The following is an 18,552-nucleotide window of genomic DNA, read 5'->3' as shown; positions in this document are numbered from 1 at the left end:
TCAATTCTTGTCATGTTTCTTCATTGCCTTAGCTGAAATATAGTTGATTCACTTGTTCATCATCAAAACCTTGTACTTGAAGTATCATGTACGACTTCATTGTCGTAACACTTCTGACACAGTCTAGCACTCTACGAAGTGCAACATATCTTGTAATTAGAAGTTCAAACCTTCAATATACTATGAGACTAACTATTTCTCACTTTTACGGATGTTGTTCTGTGCAACGAGATCATAAAATTCTTCGGTGTATTGGTCCACCGAACGAGATCCTTGCTTAAGGCTTTGGTATTTCTGATAAAGTTCTCGGTGATAGTTCAATGGTAAGAATTGAGCACAAAGTTTCTGCTCCATGTGCTCCCAACACTCAATAGGGGCACGACCCTGATGTCTGCGTGTTTGCTTGAGTTGTCGCCACTAGGCTATAGCTCGACCCTTTAATTTGAGGGATATTAATCCCACACGATGATCTTCAAGAACTTCCTTAAATTTGAGGATTTCACAAACTTCGTTAATCTAATCTAGAAATTCTTTGAGAGTTCCAGTTTCCTTGAATTCAGGGATATCAAAACGTAAGCCCAAATCCCAATAGGATCTCTTAGGCTGTAGGTTATCTCTTCTTTCTAGACTTCATCGATGTGACTCGAAGTCATCATCATAATCATATGAATGAGTTTTACGAGTTCCTCGAGAACTGTTTAAACTTCGCTCACCTCGCCGATCGTTAACTCTAGCATTTTTGGCTATTTGACCAGTTAAATCTTCAACTCAGTGATTAGCCTCAGCGAGTTGTCTTTGCAAATCTTGCACCTCATATCGATGGTCACGATCATCGTTTCTTGTATTAAAATTATTTTGACCTCGACCGCCCATTCGACCCGCCATGGTGAATGGTTCCTAAAAAAATATTTGTGACCTCCCACTGCACCGAGAATCATGTCGGATTAAAAAATCCAACAACCTGGCTTTGATACCAAAATAATGTAATGATACAATGTGAACTCTGTACACACTGATCCACGATTTAGGATCCAAATGGATCCAAACGCACGCGAAAGCTTAAACAAAAGAGAGTCTGGACAGAACTCTGAGAAATGGGTTTTCAAGACTCAAGCACTATACTTTGATAGAAACAGTCCAAATGTAAGTTGTGCGTGACTCACACAACTTTCCAACGAATCCAAAAACACCAGATTCAAAGCAAGGATGTCCATTCTACGAACTCGGAATTGGGACTGCTAAACAAGTCCAAAACAGGCTATTGAACTCCACGGACAGACTGTTCGAAGTGGTTTTCGACCCTTCAAACGATGAATTTTGCTGAAACTCACAACTGAGCAATCGAAAATCAGGTCTAGACCTTTCCAAAACACTAAAAATCAGAATTTTCTAAGTTTTCTACAAACCTCTACAAATTTTTAAATTTATGAACTAATATGAGTTATTATTGTAGGAATTAAAATTCAAATATTCGATGACAACAGAAATTGATATTTTTGAGGAACTTAGGCAATGATTCAATCAAAACTTAAATCTGACCTAGATGCTTCATGTGATTTTGGGTAACTGTGCACCTGCCAACATGGATCTGACCATGTTCAAGAGTGTTCTATTACATCTTTCTGCAACACCATTTTATTGAGGTGTTCTTGGCATGGTTCTTTGCCTGTCAATGCCAATATCTTTACAGAACTCACAGAATTCATTGGAGATGTATTTACCGCCTCTTTCTGACCTTATTTTCTTTATGTTTCTTCCAAGTTGTCTTTCAACTTCACTTTTATATATTTTGAATTTTTTGAGTGCTTCAAATTTTTGTTTGATAAGATACAAGTATCCATACCTCGAGAAATCATCAATGAATGTTATATAATATAACATACCACTGTGAGTCTGGATCTTGAATGGTCCACAAATGTCTGTATGAATTATTTCTAATAGTTCATTAACTCGCACAACATTTGATGAAAAGGGTTTTCTTTCCATCTTTTTATATATACAAGACTCACATTTTTCAAAGTGAGACTCATTAAAAGCAGAAATAATGCCTTATTGGGCCATTTTCTTCATCTTTTTAATACTTATATGACCTAATCTTTTATGCCGTATATTTATATTAACACTTAAGGCACAATCAATATAGACAGAAAAAGTTTATTTATTGTCACATAATTTGAACATGTTATATTCTTTTACATACTTGCCCTCAAACAAAACTCTACCATGTTTACCCACAGTGACTTTGCCAGGGACAAACCTGACCTCAAACCCTTTTCCAGTGAGGGTTGGCATAGACACTAGATTCCTTCTCATAGAAGGTACATACAGAATATCTTTAAACAAGACACTTGTTCCACCAATGTTCAATCTATAGGATCCAATTCCTAGCACATCGTAATAGGAGTTGTTTCCCATATAGACTTTATGTTCACCAGGTTTCAGCTCTTTTAGATCCACAACCCCATCGGTAGTCTTGGCTATGTGACGAGTAGCTCCTGAGTCTACCCACCACCTTGAAAGCTCCTCATTCGCAAAGTGGCATTCCGACACAACACAAACAACCTCTTTGTTGTCATTTTTCTTATGGTTGTCGTTATTGTATCAATTATTCCCATAAATCTTGTTGTTTGAAATCTTGGTTTTGCAGTTTCTCTGTATGTGACCCAATTTGCCACACTTGAAGCACTTGACTTAAGAGTCGTTGTTCCTCTATGGTTTGCGAAAACCTGAGCCCTGTTCTTTGTTGAACTTGCCATTACCTTTTTTCTTAAAGTTATTGGTTTTAAAAGGTACTCGACTACTAGTGGGTGTCTCTTGAGCAATCAACAACTCATATTTTTTCTCTTTGTTCATATGTTCTTGTTTTATAGCTAACTGAAGGCAACTAGGTTAGGTTAAGATTTTTGGAGTTTAACCTAAGGGCAGTAGTTACCATCTTCCAAGAAGGTGGTAGGCTGTTCAGGATAGTTACTTGCATACGGTCTAGAATAACATTCCTAGCTATGGCTAGGTCTTTTGCCATGACTAACATCCTATTGACATGGTCCACTACACTCTCTTTTTCTTTCATTCTATACGAGTTATATTGCTCTAACAATAGTTGGATGTGAACCTTAGATGTGTCATATTTTGCAGCAATTGCTTTCATCATATCTTTTGCTGAGGTGTAATCTTCAAACACCCTAATTAGGTTGTCATCCATGTAGGTAAGCATGATTGTCCTAGCCATTAAGTCATCCTTCAAAAACTTTCATATTTGTCTTTTTTGTCCTTAGTTGGGGGTTCTTCAGGATTAGATACAAGGGCATTTAGGACATACTCTAGACCTTCTAAGGTAAGGGCTAAGGGTATACGCCTTTTCCAGATGGCAAAGTTTGTTCTACTCAATTTGTCAGTTTTGGCTAGTTCAGAAGCGCACACTCGACTGACCATTTTATTAAGACTATTGATTTTGACAAGTTCAACAAATTCAGATAAAAGACAAAAAAAATTAAGAAATTAATTCACGACTTCAAGACCTTAGAAGAATACACTCTCTTAAGAAAAATGTCCCTATATATATATATTTATTTTTGTTTTTATATTATATATATAATAATTTTTATTTTATTTTACTGGATAAACCTCTTTCTGAGATGTTTAGAAAAACTGGGTACTCATAAGTTAATTTTGAAAAAAAAAGAAAAAATTAAAATAGTTTTTAAACTTTAACCTGCTTTTTTTTTAAAATATTTGAAAGTTTCAGGGTGAAATTGATTCTTTTTTTAGATCCGGGTATAAAAAAAACTTTTCAAGTTTTTTTTTCTTTTGCCGGTTCTCTCTCCTCTGTCGACCAACTTCAGGGCAGCAGTGCCATTAGTGGTTTTTTCGGCTGATCCCGACGATACTCCGGCTTACTGGAGGCTTGGGTTTGTAGATCCGGTTGCAGGCTACTAGTTTCTGAGTGTTTTGATATTTTTTCTTCTTTCCTCTCTCGATTTCTCAGAGGTAAAGGTCTGCCGAAGATTTTTCCAGCGACGCTTCAACTCAAATGAGGTTTGGGTTTGTAGATCCGATTGTAGGCTACTAGTTTCTGAGCGTTTTGATGTTTTCCCCTCTTTCCTCTCTCAATTTCTTAGAGGTACAGGTCTGCCAGAGATTTTTTCAGCGACACTCCGGCTCAAAGGAGGTTTGGGTTTGTAGATTCGATTGCAGGCTGCTAGTTTTTGAGCCCCAACCCTAGACGCCTTCGGTAAAAACCTTGTTTTCCGTTTGTCTGGGTTTCACTGTGTTGTGATTTATTATTTTTTTTCTTTTTAACGAGCTTCTCAGTTTTGGGTTAAGGCTCAATATGCCAATGATTGTCTTTCAGTCAGTCTTAGGTGGTGCTTTATTGACAGATACGCTGGTGGTTGTCTTCCAACCGGTTGTTCAGAGAGGAACAGAAAAATGGCAGAATTTTAAGGTGATGCTGAAAAAATAGCGTCAACCTAAATATATCCTACCGACAGAATATATATGTATATATATTTTATGTCTAACATTCAGCTAAGTTTGCAGGTAAGTATGTATATATTGACATGCTAGTTTTCGAATTTGAAATGAAACATATACAGACTTATTTGCAAAGATTGGCCTCTGTATGTCGAGGTCCTAACACGGACTTGAGCAGTTTTCAGTGCTATTTTGCACACACAACCCTTTAAAAAAATTCCTTTTAAACCAAAAGAAAAAAATCGTACCTGGTTTTGCAAACACTGATGTGCGAGAATTGGAGGAGAGATCGTCTGCTTCAGGCCGCAGCCTGTGATTTGGGACCTAGCCTGGCTTTGATACCACAATTGGTCCTTGATGAAGGAGGAATGTCTCAATCGCAACCTGCAAGATCAACAAAAATGAAACTACAACGAAAGAAGAAAAAGAAAAGATGAAAGGTTTTTTTGAGGTTTGCTTCAAGAGAGCTTCAATTTCAAGCCTCTTTTTTTGTATGCCGAACACCCTTCTTTATAGGCTGCTTTCTCTCTTGGATCCCCTTAGGCTCGGCGAGCAATTGCGCCAACCGAGAGAGGATCTCGGTGGACCAAGGATTTTGATAAGGATGCTTTTTGAAAAATAATTTAGAAAAGGGTCTAGGTTCATCCACGAATGGGCCCTTGTTTGTGGATGAGACCGATCTACGCGGTTTATGGCCACATAGACTATCAGAGAAATACCTGTGGTTTCCTGGAGAGGCCTAGAGCGATGGTGAAGACGAGCGAGCTCATCCCGAAGTCATTGGGCCCGATGACGAGGTTGAGGCGGGACACATGATTGCACTTCAAGTGGTTATAGGTCATGAAGTTGTGAATCTCGATCTTGATGATGTTCCCCAGGACATAATCATCCTTGCCCTCACACGTAAAACGGGATAAGAAGGCATGTTAGAAATTTGGGGATTCTTCCAGACCGATCGAGGGCCGAAAGCCCTAGAGGATATGGAGGAAGAAATCGTCGACCTCTGGTGATCTTGAGTCACTTGGGAGACGGATTAGACTCCATTGTATTGGGAAAATGAAGCTTCGTGGGAAACACGATTCCCAGGGGTTTGGGGTTCCAACGGAGGTGATGGCGTCGGCTGCATCAATAAACTTCCTGCCATGAGAGAGAGAGAGAGAGAGAGAGAGAGAGAGAGAGAGCTTTGTCACGTTGAAGACGAACCTCGTGTAGTCCGGTCCTGCAAGAAAGATGAGATGGGGAGCTGCTCATAGAGAAGACAAAAGAAAAGAGCGAGAAGAGAGTGGTGGGATTTCGTTACCTTGGAGAGATGAGGATCGAAAATTCGGCTCAGCGGATGAGGCGGCGATGCAGAGGAGGATGAAGGAGAAAAGGACGACGGAGTTCTCTGGGGGAGGGCGTCCAGTGAAGAATGAAAAGAAAAATAAAGCAGGGAAAAAAAACTTGATTGCCTTCGCCAAATGCTTTCAGCTTCACTGACGCTAGAACATTGAAGGCCATAACTTGAGTATTCAGGCTAAAAAAAATTAATCTTCACTGGCGCAATTTTCCAGCGCGTCAGACACAATTGGTCACTTTTACTGGTGCATCATATCGGATGTGCCAGTAAATCTGTTATTTCTTCTAGTGCGGTCTCTTTCCTTTTTTTTTCAACCTTTTTTGTGTTATTATTAATTTAGTTTCAGATACAAAACCTAATCGCAAGCGAGATTGAGGAAAGTCAGTTACGGTGCCGAAAACCAAAATAAAAAATGCAGCCTTAGGTTGAGAAACACGACCTACTTCTAGAGGTTAGGTTTTATAGCTCAAAGATCATGTTGAAGTGAATTTTGTTTCATTAGATTCGGGAATTAATCATATAATCTTTTATGCAGAATTCCTATATTTTAGTGCTTTAAGCATACTATAGCTTGGTAAAGTTATTATCAAGTTTATGACTGAACTGTATTTCGTGCATCATGTATAATTAATCCCATGTGAAAAGCTAGATCTCACTACTCGAGTACCCCATTAGCACGATTCTTGATTAATAAAAATTGCAAGATTATGTATTTAATGTTGGTGTTTTTTTTTTTGATAAAAACTCAAATCTCAATATTTATTGGTCTATAGTTAAGAAAAGTTGTTGTCATATTAATGACAAAACTATGTTTTGTAATCCAATAATTTCATAATATAGTTCATAAATTATTATTCATTGAGTTCTATTTCATTTCTAATTTTTCATGTTTAGGTTGTGAAATTGTTGGGACACTCCATGTTTGTTGAGATTTCAAATGTTTTCGCTCTTAAAGTTTAATTTCTAAATTATAGAAGTTGACCTTTTGGCTTGAAAGGTCAACTTCCTACTTTGTCACTTCATAAATTTAGGACTTATCTCATAAAATCATTCGATTCGTTTCCTTTTGTTTAGTCATATAATGTGACTAAAGTGACCTTATTTGATTGACAAATTAAAAACTATAAATGACATAAGATGAGTTGTTTTTAAATAAAAAAAATGCAATTTGTACATAGGCAGGTGTTTGAAATGCATTCAAATAAAGTATGTGGTTGGCTATAATAACAGAAGTGTTGGATGGTTTTTTTAAAATAGTTGATATGCACCTTTCATAAATTACTCGAATAAAAACATGACCCAACCTAAAGTGAACTCAAGTTCCCACCCACCCAACTGGATTGTGATAAATTAGTTTCCGTATAGTTCTACTTTTTTTTTTTTTGATATTTGCATGAAGAAACTGCCCTAAAAACAGAGACCTAGCCGCATTGTCTTTGTCTGTCATACTTACAGTCACTGTCCTGACAGCATAAAACTCCATGGTGACTCCAACCCATTTGATCATTCCCAACCCTGGTTATAAGTTTCAGGTGTGGGAACATGACCATTGTGACAAATATATGATATTCTATGAAAAGAAATTTCCTAGAATAGTTTACAAAATTGTCTTCCAAAAGATATTGGCTCACTGAAAGATATTTAAAGAAAGTAAAATTTTATGAAGATAAAACAAAAAGAATAATCATGGCGAATTTTTTTAAAGGTGATAATTTGCTTAGGTTGCGTTTTTTTCAGTCACTTCAAGGTTTGTTTAAAAGATTCAATTTATGAGTATGAGATACAGGACACAGGGTATGATATGCCCTAGAACTTTACAGCTAGTCTTAAATATTCCTTGTGGAGCAGGATTCCAACCACGACCACCATTTATATAAAAATTGTGCGCCTTTCTTGCTTATAATAAAATATATTTAATGTGGCCGGCTGTTTTCATGGAAACTGTTGATGATGGAAAAGATAGCATTTCAAACATAGTTTGAAAACGAGAGAGATGGCAGACTATTTTGAACAGGTTGTTTAATTTACTTTATAGACTGAGTGAGAGATGTAGATTTACTATGGAAAATCTAACCGACTACGAGTTTATTTAGGTAAACCAGGAAAAATATAATGGAAATTGTAAGAAACTAACAGGAAATTGCTGAAAAAATAATGAAAAAACTGGAAATAAACAAAATAAACTGAAAAATTTACAAATCTTACATTCCAACTCTACTCTTGGAAAAATTCCCATAACGAGTATTTATAGGAAAAACGCAAGAAACCCTAAATCTATTTTGAATATGATCATTAAAATATCTAAATGTAAATAAAACCCTAAAGTTGAACTAGATCCAAATGGATCTTTAAGACCCAAACTGCACAATTGCTCAGATCCTGCAAGAGAGAGAGAGAGAGAGAGAGAGAGAGAGAGAGAGAGAGAGAGAGAGTTGCTCCTGTAACAAATGTATTTTTGAAAATCAAAACTTCAATCATTTGCATGTTAAGAATTGTGTTGATGACAGTAATGTCCACCTTAACCTTATTATTAGATTATTATTCCATTTTTTAAAGTTGCTCTCCTAAAAAAACACAAACCCAAATCAACGGCCGAGGTGGTGACAGCAACCGCGGTGGGCTTTCCCATGATCGACCAATCAACCGCCGTCAATGAGCATACTAAAAAACAAAAAGGAACCCCACCCACTTTTGGGATTTCTCACAAGAAAATTTGGTACGTCTTTCATTTGTCACGTACTCTCCTATCAATGGAATGAAATGTTTCTATCAATTGGTTTGCTAGCAATTACCATTTTTTTTGCCGTGAAAAATTATCATTTGAAAGCTATAAAAAAAAAGGAAAATTATCATTTAGAGGTCTTCCAGACCAATGTGACTTGGGCCCATCAGCTTGCATGAGTCATTCCCCTGCAATAAATCATGTTGGTGTGGACCTGGATTCAAGTCCAAGGTTGTGGTCTCATAATCATCAATAAACAAGTATTCAAACGTACTGGCTGGCGGGGGTTGGTTTTGTGTGGAAGAAACATGAGGGTTTTTTTCATCCCCCCACATTTAAACCAAAATGTTGACTTGGGAAGAAGCTTCACCCTCTTTTAATCAACGCCTATCAGGATCCACCAAATCCACATCTTCTTCTCCTCTCTTTTTTTTACTTTACCATATAATACAATAGGATGGTACTTGGGGTTGTTGGTTGAGGGGCAGGTACTGATTTCATTTACAAGAGCTCTGCTTGCATCCATGACTCAAGTTTCCAGAGAGAGAGAGAGAGAGAGAGAGAGAGAGAGGGAAAGCCTAATTAACAATAACAATAGACATTGCTCATGCTGTCGAAGAAAATTTTTTTTTTTAATGACGCCTGCCAAACATGAGTGACTTAAATGGACATGGTACCATGTGGGTGACTTCAACTTGAATCCTTTGGTTCTGTTTGGGAATAATATGTTGGGAGTCCCAGGGAGTTTATGCATTTGGAACTTTGGAAGAATCTAGAGGTTTCAATGGGTCGGGTTTAGTTTGAACCCAGATGAAACCAAACCCAGAAATCCAGACCTGATTTGAGATGATGGTACAGGGTCCAGACTTGGGTCTAATCAGACTCACCATAGGATAAACCATACCTGAATCATATAAGGATTCCACGAACCAGACCCAGACCATACTATTTTATCTTTTTTAGATCAAAATTTTTCTGATCTTGTAAAAACATGGGTCGGGGCCTGGGTCTGGTATGAAATTTCACAAACGATACCAGCTCCATATAGTAATCGCACCCTTTGAGTCCAACCCAGATTCTAATCAGACCTTCTTGTTTATCACCAAACCCTGATGCTATAGGGGTATGGTACAGGTCGGTTCCAGGTCAAACCCAACTCATTGACACCAGCTAGAAGAATTCATCCATCAATTACTAGAATTGGAAGCAGCCATCTCTAGAAGGTGGCAATTACCAAATCCAGTGAGACAATTTAACCCCCTTTCTATTCTCCTTTTTCCATAAACTACATTTTCAATCAAACGTCATTCAAATAAACCACCATGGTAGATTTACCAAATTTTAACCCAAAGCCTCCACTCCCCCCATCCCAACTACCAGCTCTTAAACAGACCCATTAGAGATATGACGTCGGTATTTGGTTTAGTTGGACAAATGTTCTACTAAAAATCAATATAAGATGACAACCACATGCTTTGATTGTAATTTTGCTATATATCATAATATAATATTACATGTGTATTCTTATTCTTATTATTTATTTTTTGATGACGAGAAACCCTCACAGAAGTGAGGAAAACCCTGGGTGGGCCCCACGACCCCCCTTGCCTTACCGCAGAATATTACACATGTAACTTGATGAGGCGCTAATATGGAAGGTGTGCACTTTCTGTGGGCCATATAGATAAGTCAAGAACAGGCAGAACACAGGGTACACACAAGAATCGCTGTCCACGGACCCGTACGGCCCACTTTGTATTGGCTCAGGCATGTTGATTGGTCAAGTAACCGTCCTATTCCTGGCATCCTGCAACGTTGTAGATTTGATCCATTAGTTATCCACCAGCAGATGATTCACCAATCCATGCCTGAACATGGTGTCATGACGGAAATGTCTGTTTAAGTCAGTTCAGGTAGGGATGCAAATAGGTCCGATCCAAGATGGAGGTTTTGCAATTTTTGGCTGCTCTGGATCCGATCTAGATCCGACTCCACATGTATTTATCTGTTTTGTATCCTATCCGTCCGTTTGCGTCCCTGAGTCCGGCTAGGCTATCAAACGCCTCAAAACGGCTTCAAGGACTACTTATGGGTAGTAACATGATCGGGATTTTCGATGGTTCGGGCACGTAAGGCAGGGGGAGTCGTGAACCCACTTGAGGTTTACTTTGCAAAGGTCAGGCCCATTGTTGTCAGTATCATTTCAAATCAGCATATTCATATTGTATTTGCTCAAAAAATCAATTCTCAACGAGCTGAATCGGCTTATTTTTAAAGCATTTTTTAAAAAATGGTTTAAATAGTTTTTAAATATTTTTAATAATATTTTGGCCAATTCAGCTCGGTTTGGTTCAGGGTTTGGATCGGCTGATTCTTTGTATCATTTTGAATATAGATTCAAGCCCGATACCGATTTTGACGGCATTGGGCATAAGTGACCCGTCTCTCTCTGGCTTGGTAACATATAGGCATTGTTTTCAAAACTAATTGGTCCTTCACGGCTCGACTGATTTTGACCGCTTGTACATCATTGACCAAGCCTCATTCATAAGTATTAACGGGATAGGAAGCTTTAGACCTGACTTTCTCTTGAAGGCAAAATATGTCCAAACTGATTTACATAAAAACCAACCTTCAAATTGAGCTGGCTAACAGGAATGGCTACATGTTGGTACGAGTCTATTACGCAGGCCCACACAGAAAATGGTCCAGATAGCACCCTGATTCAAAACCATGACGACCTACTTAACCAATTACTCAAAGCTGACACACTTCAAGTTGACACCACCTATCTCCTACGCGCATTATACTGGTGTTTTATAGTGCTAGATAAACAAACGGTGGAGCACATATGAAGAAAGAGAGCCTAAAGAAATTCAACATTATCACTCATGGAGATCAACAAAATGTTGAACCCATGAACTGACCAAGAGCAAAGTCAAAACAAATAAAGAAAGCAAAAGGGAAAAAGAACATCAAACAGATAAAACGGGCTCACGCCGGAGCCGCTTGCCCAGATTGCGGCAAAAGAGAGGTACCGTCAGTAGGAGATAACGAAAGATCACTAAGATGCATACGCAAGATCACATAAACATCTACCAAGATTTTATGCACTAGATTTTGAATGTTAACCGGAATTTGATGAAAATGAGCATTGTTTCATGCCATCCAAACAAACAACCAAGAAGTAAGCAACCACGTTCGCCAGATGAACCTCCACCTCGTGCTGCGCCTAATACAAACCGGGCCCAAGATCAGATCTAGCGCAAAAGACTTCTCCTTAACAAACATTTTCGGATGCCTCCAGGTCCTGCTAAAGAGTTCCACAAATATTGGGCAAGACCAGAACAAGTGAAACGTAGATTCTTCTGCAGCTTGACAAAGCACGCACCAACTCGGGAGTTGAATGCCCCACTTATTTAAATTACCGTGGGTCTGGATCCTATCATGCAAAATTAACCATGCCAGGACTCGAGAACGGGAAGAAGGACCCTTTGCCCAAAGCACATCCTCGGGCAACCAATCAGCCCCCGGGGGGAGCAACGTTCTATAGACTTTTTTGGTGAGAAACTCTCCGCTTGGCACCAGCACCCACTGATCAAAATTTTTGGAGTCCTCAAAATGGTCTCTAAAGCAGGCTAAAGCCCTCAACCACAATTTACGCAAGTGTGAGAGCGCCAAACCTCGGGTTCCCAGACGAACCGGTATAAGAGCCGGAGCCCTATATTAGCAAAAAGCAAATAAGCACAAGAGTTATCCGATTAGTGGGCCAACCAACATTGTTTGGCGACAAGAACAATGCTCCGCAGTCTGGGCGTAAGAATTCCTAAACCAGCCATACGCCTAGGTAAGACCACTAAACACCAACCAATCAAGTGATGTTTACCCTTGAGTTGACACCCAGACCATAGAAAACCTGCTAGCAAGCGTGTCAGCTGTTTCTCTACTCCCACAAGCATCACAAACATAGACATGAAAAATTCTAGAATAGTTGAAAGAACATGTTTGACTAAAGTTAGACGGTCGACGATAGAGAGATAAGACGACTGTCACAAAAGCAATTTGCACTTCACTTTTTTAAGCGTCGGAGCCCAAGCAGCAGAAGAGAGGTGCTTCACTTGTAATGGCAAGCCCAGGTACATAATAGGCATGTCAGAAATAGTGCAATTAAAAATTTTCTTTCCAGTTGCAAGCATATTGGCATGAACATTGAACATGGTAATAGAGCATTTGGTCTCATTTAGAGAAAACCCAAATAGGGAGAGAAAAAACTGAATGATAAGCTTGAACCTAAGCATCTGTTGAACATTTGCACGACAAACAATGATCATATCATTAGCATAAGTAAGAATATGACCCGGGAAGTCTGAAACCTGCAAAGGATCAATAAAACACAATACTGCAATCCCCTTAAGCAAGACCACAAGACCCTCAACAACAACATTGAACAACAAAGGCAAGAGAGGGCACCCTTGCCTCAAACCCCGCCCCAGCTTGAATTGGTCACCTCTAACACCATCGATATTTAACATGGCCTGGGCATTTGAGACCAGCTCCCGCACCCAACCAGAAAAACGATGACCAATACCAAAATTTGCTAACATTTGAAATAAGAATGACCAATGCACAAAGTCAAAAGCTTTATGAAAGTCTAATTTAAGGACAAAGTAAGGTTGACCGCTATGCTGCAAGGAATGAACAACCGCGGACGTCATGATGAATGAGTGTTAGACCCTTTTATTATAGATAAAGGTAAACTGAGAGTCTGAAAAAATCTGGTTAGCCACCGATTTTAGCCTATTCGCCAAAACCTTGGCAAACATCCAATAGAGAGCACTCATAACTGAGACTGGGCGGAATCGTGAAATATCAGTGGCCTCATCCTCTTTCGGAATAAGCAAAATAATAGCAACATGAAAATGATAAGGCAGTCTGGAGTTGCGATAGAACTCATCAAACATGCTCACCACATTTGATTTAACACAGTCCCAAAAGATTCTAAAAAAGTCGACATGAAACCCGTCAATGCCAGACGCTTTCTAAGCCGATAGATCCTTAATGACCCTAAAAATCTCATCGTTAGAGAATCTTCTTTGCATAGATCTGGCTTGCTTAAGCTGAATTGACTCAACTAAAACATTACCAAAGACACCCTCCGTAGTTAACAAAGTAGAATATAAATCCTTAAAATATAGTGAGACTGTTGGATTAACATGCTGATTGAGATAGGAAACACCCCCAATGGAGATAGAATGAACGACCTTCCTCCTATGACGATGAGAAACATATGAGTGAAAAAATTTAGTGTTGTCATCACCAGCCGCAAGCCATTTTACCCTAGACCTCTGCTTCCAACGATTTCTTCTTTGACCCTCCAGCTTTTCAAGAGCATAGTTAATTCTAAGAACCTGGCCTGGAGACTGAGAAGTTGCAAATCAGAAAGAGAGCTAGAAGAAGACATAGACTGATACAACGTAGAAATCTCATGATCCCATGCGGCCATTTGCTAAAATTTCTCCATATTACGACTATGAAGCCAAACTTTGATATCCTTAGCTAGACAAGAAAGCTTATTTTGAACCCGAAGCGCTGCCCAATGCTCATCAACAGGTTTGTTTCAAGAATTAGCAATAACCGAGAGAAAATCTGGCTCCTGAAGCCACCATTCTTTAAATGCAAAACTCATGGTGGGTTGAAAGTCATCCCCCCAATGAGTGATGATCTGCCCATGATCCAAGATAGAGGGAGCAAACAACACACACTTAACGTAAGGAACGAGGTCGAATAAATTAGGGGTAACAAAGACCCTATCAAGGACCCTACAACACGAACGAGACCACCTATTCGACTAAGAGAAGCGTTCCCCGGTTAAAGAAATAGGGTAGAGGAAATATCAATGAACAAAGTCTTAAAAACCTCGTATAGAGGGATTAGGAATAATGAAGTTATTAAAGTCATGAATAGATAACAAACAATTGAAATCTCTCATAAGAAGGTGACAATCTCCGGAGGAAATGACAACCCTATCTGAATCATCTCAAAATGCGGGCCTCATGGCTGCGAGATTAGGGCCATAAATAACAGAAACCACTACCCTTCTACCAACTACCTCCAAATTGAAAGCAACAGATAGAGAGAAAAGACCCACATCCAACTGAGATAAATTTAAAGACTGATTTTCCAAGATAAAGATACCTTCTGCATGATTGATCGCAGGCTTAAAGAAATAGTCAGCTCCCTGCCAGATGCTAGAGGTGACCACGAGCGGGATGACCTCCATTTTAGTTTCACATAAAGCAAGTAGGTCGGGCTTTTCCTCTGTAACCCAATTAGCCAGAAACAGGCATTTCGTGGGACAATTTAAGCCCCTAACATTCCAACAAAATATGGAAAAACCCGGGGTTGGTGGCACCGAGATGACCTTCTTGGAGACCTAGCATCGGTAGCCGAAAAAATTGACGAAGGCCTCTTCCTTCTTTGCTGACCATGCATGATTTGCCGAACACCCTCAGCACTGACAAAAGACCTCAAGTGACCATCAAAAATGCACAACTGCTCGCAGTCTGCTCCACCGGAGTGACAGAGAGAGTCTCCAATAATAGCAGAGATAACTGAAATCGTAGAATCCATACAACAGCTATAGCTTGCAGCTGCGAAGAGGAGAGGGAGATATCTAGCAACTTGGCTACATCGACAACCGTAACACCCAGGGGCTGTGGACTAGGACGCTGCTGAAGCAAAGACATAAATAGGTGGCTACCCTGACTCCGCGCTGGACTACCAGATGAGACCATGTTTGGCGGAAGACCAAAAGATTTGGCAGATGAAAAAACCTCAGAGACATAATGCGATACAGGAAGAGGATGCGAAACCGAGGAGCCAAGCACCATGTATCTGATTGCCTGGTTGGTTCTAGCATTAAACACAATAAGATTGATAACCAAATAGTCACAGCGTCTGGAGGAAAAAATAATAAGGGACGATTGCAGATTCGTCCTTTGTCCACCACGCACAAGCGTGCCCAACCGCGCCTCCAAGCTGTAACGAAAAGTGGTACAAACAAAAGCAGACACCAGGCCCCGAGCTTGAGAAATAATTAGCGACTGAACTCCAGTAGGGAAAACATTGCTATCATGGTAAATTTTTTGTGGGCCCACCCTTGACAGAACTTGCGATGGCGAGGATGGCAAAATTTTCCTCTGCTTCCCACAAGCATGCCTACCCAACCGCGTCGTCAGTCCGCTACAAAAATTAGTGCAAAAAGAATCAGACGTCGAGCTCCATGCATTATAAATAGTGAGCAACAAATCTTCAGGAGAGTAAACATTGATGGCAGAGTCGGATTTTTTGGAGCCCACCCCTAGCAGAACTTGCGATGGTTGGGAGATGTCATCATACGCTGGAGATGCGGCTAACATAGCTGGAGCAAATGACGAAAAAGAAAGCCCAAAGTGTTGCGGCCGGACCGGGACCCAAATAGACCCAATCTTGACAGCATGGAATGAATTCGTCGGGTTATGAAGATTGCCAATCTGCACCCACGGTGAGAAGGATAATTTTCGAAGTGGCCGTTCATGATTTAGACTTGCAGGATGACACACCAACCCAGAAAAATCTTTAGTGACTAGATTCTGCCCCGACGAATGGGAATGTGAGGGGTTAGGTCGCCTTCACTTTCAGACTGGATGATGATGAGAGAGAAAAGATGAGCCACACTTATGACAATCACAACATTTGTGGAAGTTCAGAGAAAAACAAGCAACACACTACCAATCCCCCGGCCTGGCATGACTCAACTGAGATCTAGAGTGAACAACGTGGAAGGAGCTTTGCCAAGTAGATGGGACCTGCTGCCATCCTCGATCAGCAACCCATACTGAAAGTTCACGAATGAAGAAAGGCGAAATAATCATAGCCTTAACAGAGCACGCTTCGAGAAGCTCCCATCTAATAGCTCGCAGGAAAAACCTAATGTCCAAAATACGAAAAGAGTCCATATCTAGGCATGATCGGAGGGACTCTGAAAGCTTAGAGAAGAACCAATAATTGAGTCTGAAAGACAAGAAAACATCCAATCCCCACCGGCAAAGCACAAAAGCTGCACCCTAGTCATTCAAGGCTTCATTGATGAAATGTAGGGCTCGCATGTTGACCCTCAACGGGAGATCAAGAGCAAGTCCCAAAAAATGGCTTGATGAGGGGCGCATAACCAAACGACGAAAGGCACCAATGAATGGGCCTACAAAACTCTCAAAAAGGGAATATACGATTATAATCAAGTGCGGATATGGTTTTAATTTTTTGTACCGAATCTGAAAAATATCTGAATTTGATAAATATCTAAATCTGTTTATACCAAAAACAGTTAATCTTGTATGAACTTGTAATTCAAATCCATTTAGCCAACAAATATGGTATTATTTTCATCTGACCCTAATCCAAACCGTTTACATCTGAGAGAGAGAGAGAGAGAGAGAGAGAGAGAGAGAGAGAGAGAGAGAGAGAGAGAGAGAGAGTTGTAGGGGTCACGAGCCTCTCGAAGAAAAGGGGAAAGAGAACAAAAGGGGAATGAGAGACATTGTCCTCATTCGAGCGACCAACTCTGTCAAACTTAACCCACTTATTCCACTCTCTTACTTTATTTACCCTCCCCACCGGTGCCAGCTTTCCCTTCCATTATCAAAGCAAACAGTATACCAACCAAATGGACCTTCTTATCCCTCACATCACTCTGTTCAATGCCCCATGTCTCTCTCTTATCACTTAATAACACTACTACCATCTAAGTCTCTCTCTTATCACTTAATAACACTACTACCATCTAAGCCATTAGGCGAGCAATCTAGGTTCAAATCTTGTGGGCATCACTCTTTGTGTTAGTCTAAACGTGATGACTTTCCTGAAGTAAGACTTAAGCCCACTAAATTTTACACTGCTAAGACAGCCATCAAGTATGGCAGGCAGAGCCAGCGAGCCTTGGTCTATGATCATGAGGCAGTTTCTCCATGCAAATATAAAAAGAAAAAGACATTACTCCCATCCAATACAAGTTGCCACTATTCTCAATATTTTCAATCCCTTCAATTTTTCACCTTTAAAAGGAAGCCTTCTTAGGTCACTATCTTAATGATTATATTATAATTTATGAATGTCCAAGAAAATCACGCAACGTAATTATCAAAGAGAGGGACATGCAGGCCATTTTTGAAGTAGGCAGGGGGTTGATTAGGACGGCTCCCCTTGGCCTGGCTTCCCGAGTGAAACTAAAAAGCAGACACTTTGAATAATCAAAATGGTGACTTGAGTGTGAATATAAAAAAGGGCACGCTGCTTGGTGCAGCTTGAACACCAACATTTGTCAAAATGCCCTCACCTTCTTAGTCAATGACACTAGTGATGACAGTGGACCCGGGGACAACGGGGCTGCTCCACCTTGCCCCGTTTGGACCGGAGATGAAGGGCATGAAATGGGGATGGAGGCGAGGATGAAGGTTAAAATCTATCCCCGTGCGGGGATGCTTTTCCCCGCCCGCCCCGCCCCGTCACCATTCCAATCCCTGCCTAGCCCCATCCCAATCCTTTAAAGAATGACTAATGACTATAGACTAAGGGGAAACGGGGTTCCGCCCTGCCTCGCCCCCATTTGGACTGGGGATGGAGGACATGAAATGAGGATGGAGGGGAGGGGGGTGTAGGTTAAAATCCATCCCTGTGCAGAGATGGAGGCGGGGGTGAAGGTTCGGATTTTGAAACAAAACGGGGGTGGAGACCTTGCCCCCGCCCCCACTCCAGTCGACTGCCATCCCTAAATGACACCTCTACGGAATGCAAACCGGTCGGATCAAAACAGCTAAACACGTGAGTCAGATCCGGTTGGATTAGAATCTTGAATCCGACCCATTTGCATCCCTACCCCCAAGTTTTTAAAGAATAGCTCAAGAAACAAAAACAAGATGATGACAAACAATGGCAGGCTTCATTCAGCTGATCAGGCCTGCTCTATGAGCAATGTGACTGC

The sequence above is a fragment of the Nuphar pumila genome, chromosome 16, assembly GCF_984573655.1.
Source record: "Nuphar pumila chromosome 16, dmNupPumi1.hap1.1, whole genome shotgun sequence".
NCBI classification, from domain to species: Eukaryota; Viridiplantae; Streptophyta; class Magnoliopsida; order Nymphaeales; family Nymphaeaceae; genus Nuphar; species Nuphar pumila.
This window is presented reverse-complemented; position numbering follows the sequence as displayed.